Source organism: Triticum aestivum, chromosome 6A (genome assembly GCF_018294505.1).
Source record: "Triticum aestivum cultivar Chinese Spring chromosome 6A, IWGSC CS RefSeq v2.1, whole genome shotgun sequence".
Taxonomy (NCBI): domain Eukaryota; kingdom Viridiplantae; phylum Streptophyta; class Magnoliopsida; order Poales; family Poaceae; genus Triticum; species Triticum aestivum.
The window spans coordinates 69,341,520-69,349,087 of record NC_057809.1 but is presented as its reverse complement, the minus strand read 5'-3'; positions in this window follow the sequence as shown (position 1 = coordinate 69,349,087).

The following is a 7,568-nucleotide window of genomic DNA, read 5'->3' as shown; positions in this document are numbered from 1 at the left end:
TACATAAATGGTTCCTAAATTATTATTACTATATTTACTACTGCCACATTAATTTGGCTAGCTAAATAAAATAGTTTCGTAATTATTTATTATTTAAAAGTATTTAAATAATAGTTTTTACTATTGCTTTATTATCATTTGAATATTTAAACATTTTATTAAAGTGTGGTTTCTTCATTGTAATTACCTATGCAGTATTTGGCTCACTCTGAACATTTTAGTTTTAATATTTGAAAAATTTTATTGTTTGCTTAATTTTGAATTTGAATTTCAAATCGGTTTCGAACTAACGCGAGATTAGGAACAGTAACCGTGGTGATGTGGCATCATTAAGAGAGGTTTATTGTAGCTTAATTATCCGGGCGTCACACATACGTGCTTATGGAAAAGAACTTGCATGACATCTTTTGTCCTACCCTCCCGTGGCAGCGGGGTCCTTACGGAAACTAAGGGGTATTAAGGTCTCCTTTTAATAGAGAACCGGAACAAAGCATTAACACATAGTGAATACATGAACTCCTCAAACTACGGTCATCACCGGTAAATATCCCGATTATTGTCACTTCGGGGTTAACGGATCATAACACATGATAGGTGACTATAGACTTGCAAGATAGGATCAAGAACACTCATATATTGATGAAAACATAATAGGTTCAGATCTGAAATCATGGCACTCGGGCCCTAGTGACAAGCATTAAGCATAGCAAAGTCATAGCAACATCAATCTCAGAACATAGTGGACACTAGGGATCAAACCCTAACAAAACTAACTCGATTACGTGATAGATCCCATCCAACCCATCACCGTGCAGCAAGCCTATGATGGAATTACTCACGCACGGCGGTGAGCATCATGAAATTGTTGATGGAGGATGGTTGATGATGACGATGGTGACGGATTCCCCTCTCCGGAGCCCCGAACGGACTCCAGATCAGCCCTCCCGAGAGGTTTTAGGGCTTGGCAGCGGCTTCGTATCGTAAAACGCGATGATTTCTTCCCTCTGATTTTTTTCTCATCGAAACTCAATATATGAAGGTGGAGTTGGAGTCGGAGACGCAACAGGGGGTCCATGAGGTAGGGGGCGCGCCCTAGGGGGGCAGGCGCGCCCTAGGGGGGCAGGCGCACCCCCCACCCTCGTGGCAAGGTGGTGGGCCCCCTGGCCTTCATCTTTCGTAGGTATTTTTCTTATTTTCTAAAAAGTGTCTCTGTGAAGTTTCAGGTCATTCCAGAACGTTTGCTCCTACACATAAATAACACCATGGTAATTCTGCTGAAAACGGCTTTAGTCCGGGTTAGTTTCATTCAAATCATGCAAGTTAGAGTCCAAAACAAGGGCAAAAGTGTTTGGAAAAGTAGATACGTTGGAGACGTATCAAGGCCGGCCCTCCTAGGCATGCCCCAAGGGGAGTCCTACTCCCACCGGGAGTAGGACTCCAACCCTTCCAAGAGTAGGAGTAGGGGAGAGGGAAGGAGAAGAGAGAAGGAAGGAAAGGCCCTCCTCCTAGTCCAATTCGGACTAGAAGGAGAGGGGCGCGCAGCCTGCCCTAGTCGCCCCTCCTCTTCTCCACTAAGGCCCAATAGGCCCATTACACTCCCCGGGGGGTTCCGGTAACCCCTCGGTACTCCGGTATTTGTCCGAACTTGCCCGGAACCCTTCTGAAGTCCAAACATAGTCATCCAATATATCGATCTTTATGTCTCGACCATTTCGAGACTCCTCGTCATGTCCATGATCATATCTGAGACTCCGAACTACCTTAGGTACATCAAAACACATAAACTCATAATACCGATCGTCACCAAACGTTAAGCATGCGGACCCTACGGGTTCGAGAACTATGTAGACATGACGGAGACTCGTCTCCGGTCAATAACCAATAGCGGAACCTAGATGCTCATATTGGTTCCTACGTATTCTAAGAAGATCTTTATCGGTCAAACCGCATAACAACATACGTTGTTCCCTTTGTCATCGGTATGTTACTTGCCCGAGATTCGATCGTCGGTATCCTCATACCTAGTTCCATCTTGTTACCGGCAAGTCTCTTTACTCGTTCCGTAATGCATCATCTCGCAACTAACTCATTAGTAATAATGCTTGCAAGGCTTATAGTGATGTGCATTAACGAGAGGGCCCAGAGATACCTCTCCGACAATCGGAGTGACAAATCCTAATCTCGATCTATGCCAACTCAACAAGCACCATCGGAGACACCTGTAGAGCACCTTTATAATCACCCAGTTATGTTGTGACGTTTGGTAGCAGACAAAGTGTTCCTCCGGTACTCGGGAGTTGCGTAATCTCATAGTCATAGGAACATGTATAAGTCATGAAGAAAGCAATAGCAACAAACTAAATGATCATCGTGCTAAGCTAACGGATGGGTCAAGTCAATCACATCATTCTCTAATGATGTGATCCCGTTAATCAAATGACAACTCTTGTCTATGGTTAGGAAACATAACCATCATTGATTCAACGAGCTAGTCAAGTAGAGGCAAACTAGTGACACTCTGTTTGTCTATGTATTCACACATGTACTAAGTTTCCGGTTAATACAAATCTAGCATGAATAATAAACATTTATCATGATATAAGGAAATATAAATAACAACTTTATTATTGCCTCTAGGGCATATTTCCTTCAGTGCGCCCCCCTTTCTTCTCCTCTTCCTCTCCCCTCTTTCCCCCCTCTGGAAAAGGAAAGGAAGTCCAACTAGGATTGGGAGTCCTAGTTGGACTCCCCCCTTTGGCGCGCCCCCTAGGCCGGCCGCCTCCTCCCCTCCTCCTTTATATACGGGGGCGGGGGGCACCCCAAAGGCACTCCAAGATTTGTCTTAGCCGTGTGCAGTGCCCCCCTCCACAGTTAATTACCACCTCGGTCATATTGTCGTAGTGCTTAGGCGAAGCCCTACGCAGATCACATCACCAACACCGTCGCCACGCCATCGTGCTGACGGAACTCTCCCTCGACCCTCTACTGAATCAAGAGCTCAAGGGACGTCATCGTGCTGAACGTGTGCTGAACACGAAGGTGTCGTACGTTCGGTACTTGAATTGGTTGGATCGCAAAGACGTTCGACTACATCAACCGTGTTACATAACGCTTCCCCCTTCGGTCTACAAGGGTACGTGGACACACTCTCCCGTCTCGTTGATATGCTTCTCCTAGATAGATCTTGCGTGATCATAGGAATTTTTTTGAATTACTATGTTCCCCAACAACTACACCTACCTATCATTGCTTTAAATAGTCATTCCAAGTAAATTGTCTTTGTCTGGCCCAATCTTTTGTTGTCTAGTTTTCTATTCTTCTTGTAATGGCTGAAAATAAATAAATCGATTCTATCCAAAAAACCAAAAAGGGAATCAAACAAATAAAGTTCAAAGCGCAAAGTTCTAAAGCAGCTACTACAAGAAGAATGGGGATAAACTTGTCTTTCCATTCTTCAAACTCTGAAAACAACCTCCCAAAATAAGGCCTCACAAGCTTGCCAGTTTTTACCAAAATAAGGGCATGGTAATCATTGCCTATTTATTTTACTTTTATGTTGTGTCGTCACCTTCCTAGAGCACCTACTCAGAGAGCACAATTATCATTCTTAGTTTAACATGCACATTGTCTAAGTAACATCAGGTGATGCATGAGTGCGATGCTCTATGCTACATCATAATGTCTAGTCACTGCTTGAACTTCTTCGGTCTCTTGCATTTATGTTTTCCTTCACAAAAGACTACCGGGATACCATGTTGTCATATTGCATCATGTTCATTCTTCTCATGTTGGTGTTTGATATGCTTTATATAACTTGCTAGTTGATTGAAATATTATCATGAGAGAACTTAGTTGTTAAACTTTTTTATTCATGTGATTACGCTCATAGGATAGATGTAAAGTGATCATGGACCAAATTTCTATGCATACACCAAATAAAAGTATTTGTAAATGATTTCCTTGCCGCGTCACCTTATCAACTGAGTTGCTTTAGGACAAGCAATAAGCTAAGCTTTGGGGAGCTGATACGTCTCAAGCGTATCTAACTTTTGGAGCATTTTTGCTACGTTTTTGTCCTGTAACTTGCATAATTTGAATAAAAACTACTCCAGACTGACGCCGTTTCCAGCAAGTTTCCAATGGTGTTATATTTTGTTTTAAAAAGGTGTCTAATAAATTGAGAAAAACACAGGAATTTTTTCCGGGAGAAAAGAGATACAAAGCCAGAAGATGGAGCCACGGGTGCCCCGCGGCTCCAAATGGCTAGACCACATGAGAAGGGGTGGCAGGAGCCCACAAAACCTCCGCTACACTGCCTCTCGACACCTATATTTTTCTTTCAACTGGAAAAACTTCGATATATTTTTTTCTAGAATTTTTCACGATACATAGCCGCTGCCAAAATAGTTCACCTTCTTGGAGGGCTGTCTGGAGGATGATCTGGCCTCCAGAGAGTGGGATTCTTTGTCATCATCATCACCATCATGATTTCCCCACACATGTGAGTAATTTCTTCTTAGTCGCATGGGGTGGATTGGAACTGGATGAGATCTCTTAATAGACGCGGAGTTTGATAGTGTCATCCCTATTACCCTGTATGTTCTGAGACAGATATTGCTATGACTTTGCTATACTTAATACTTGACACTAGGGCCCGAGTGGCGTGATTTCAGATCTGGACACGACAAGGGGACTGACAACCCCCTTGCCAAGTTTGGTGCAAGCATTTGTATCGTGTTTGTGTGCAGGTGTTGTTTACATTGTTAGCATGGTGACTCCCGCTGGTTTGATAATCTTGATTCTTAACTGAGGAAAATACTTTATACTGTTGTGCTACATCACCTTTCCTCTTCGGGGAATCCAACAACTCCTGCAGGAGTAGCATCATTCCATAATCCAACTACAATCATTACATCACTTTTGCTACTAATAAATTCTCCCGAGCAAGAATTTGCTTCCAGGTGTGGTTGAATTAATAACTCAATTTTTAAGGCTTATAAATATTGTTAGAATCCTCTTGTGTTTAATCAATAAATTTGGGTTATAGTACTTTCTTCGTAGACTATCGCGATTCCCTAAACTTGTGGGTTATCACTTCCTCCCCAAGAGCATCGATTAAATGTATGGACCGTCCTCCAAAGGGCCAAGTGAAGCTCAATGTAGATGCATGCTTCGATGTGTATTTCCTCCGTGGCTCTCTGGTCGAGGATTATTATAGGGAATGATAAAGGTGAGATGGTTGTGGCAGGAAATAAGAAGCTTAACTCGTGCTCGGATGTTCTAACCACGAAGACTATGATGCTCTGTGTTGGCATTACGCTAGCATTATTGGCAGGATATAACTGACTAATTGTCAACTCATATAACCTAGAGGTAATCGAGATGATGAAATATGATGTTTTAAAAATAGAGCAGCAACAACGGTCTTTGCAGATTGCTAACCGATGGCATGCGAGTTTGTTATCTCATCTTTTGAACATTGCCCAAGGTAGGCTAACTGAATTGGTGAAATCAACATTCAACAAGGTCTACTTTCTGTAGTGAATGGTTTGATGAGGCCCCTTTATAAAGGTTGTAACTCTATCACTAGTTAATGAAGTTGTTTTAGTGTCGAAAAGAAAAACTCCGCACACATTGTTGTGTGTTTTTTTCAGAGTTTTTTAGGATGTGTTTTCTCTCAAATTACACTCATCATCTGAAGAGTCCACGAAAGGCCCATCTTACTTTTGTTGTTTGCTCAGCGAGTTGAGGTGGAAGAAAGCACTAACACCCATTGCACACATTTTTTTATGAGAAACTTGCACCCCTTTATTCACATATCAAGTTCATATGGGATACAAACACCATCAGGTGGATTTGACAGCCACACCAAGCATCCACACCCATCTCGGAGAGAACTCCAAGCCATCATGTGAGCTTGCATATTCTATCCTCTTCTTTCATGTCTGGAGATAGTTTCATCAAATGATTCAGAGCCAAAATTTCATGCACTATTTGGCCATATGAACCTCCAATACCTTCCTGTATTGAGTTGATAGCACTCAGGCAATCACTCGCCACACATGCTCATCCTACCAGAAGATCATTTGCCAGAGATAAAGCCTCTCAATAGGCAAGTGCCCCAAGAGTCTCCGAATCCGTAATACCTTCAAAATTAATGGTCAAAGCTCCTTCAACCATACCATTGTGATTGCATGCAACGACCACAACGCCTCCTTTCTCATCATTCTTTCCCCGTTGCCACATCAATGTTAAATTTACCCATCCCGCGGGGGCCGAATCCAGACCAAAGCATGAGAAGATGCATGATCACTAGCAGCCGTAGGGATGATCGCTGATGGTTGGTTCTTTGGCTTGTCCGCCAATTGAAGATCAACGATGAAGCTCTCAACAGAACAACAGGTAGACAACAATGATTGATAGATATGCTCATATATAGCTTTCCTTCGCACATGTCTGATCGCCCATAGCGTAACAAACACCTTGATCAATAGATTATGAGGCATATTTTCTATCAACATGAATATCCAGTCCTTCGATTTTATTTCTTGTGCATGAGCCACCACCTCTGCAATGCAACCTCCTTTGAAGATAAGGCCCACACACATTTAGACATGGTACACTCAAGCATCGAATGTTTCCACTAATCCTTATGTCCACATACTACACACTCGTCATTCTCTGTCATGTTCATGTGACACAGCATGTCATCCGTGGAGATAGAATGTTTGAATGATAGCCACAAGAACACACTGCTCTTTGAAGGTACAGTAACCTGCCATATTGAGGTCCATTGTTTCCTTTTTTTTCCATTAGAGCTCGATGCTGAGCCATCAAGCCAAGATTTCCTAGTTACCTTGGTGTTGATTAACATCATGTATGTAGAGCGGACAAGAAAATTCCTTTGTTATCAAAATGCCATAACAAGAAATCCCCTTGCCTCCTTGTGCTTAGAGGGATGTTCTGATAGTCTAAATATCCATAGGAAGGAAAGCTTCCTGCAACTTTTCTATACCCCATGTCGATGTCGTGGAGTTTATAAAAAGCGGACAAAAACGCCGTCCGTTTGGGTCGGCCCGTTGGAGTTGCTCTTAAGGATATCTTTAACCTCTTGACGCAGGGCATTGGGACAGCCTTTACTCAAAGAAGATTGATTCTTTTTCCAGATTTATCCTCCGACCACAAACATTTCAGTACTGGTGAAAGACCTACTATTTTTTTACCGTACACACGTGTGCCCGCTCGCTGTGCCATTGCCTGCCTAGCAGCAGCAGCACCCACCCATCTCTTCTTGGCTGGGCCTGCGACGCAGCGGCCTGGCGGAAAAGCGCACCCAGCCGGGCCCCGCGCCCCGAGATTCCAAAACGGAAACGAAGGATCGACCGAGACAGCAGTTGAAAGAAGAAGTTTGGCTTTAGTACTACCCCACAAAAAAAGAAGAAAAAAAGCATCTGAAAGAAGAAAGAATCGAATCCGCACGACGCCGGCGGCGGCGATGAGGCCACCACCTCGGGGTGGGTGCGGGGAATTTTCCTCGCCTTTCCCTTCCCCTCCCTTTCCGTTCAATT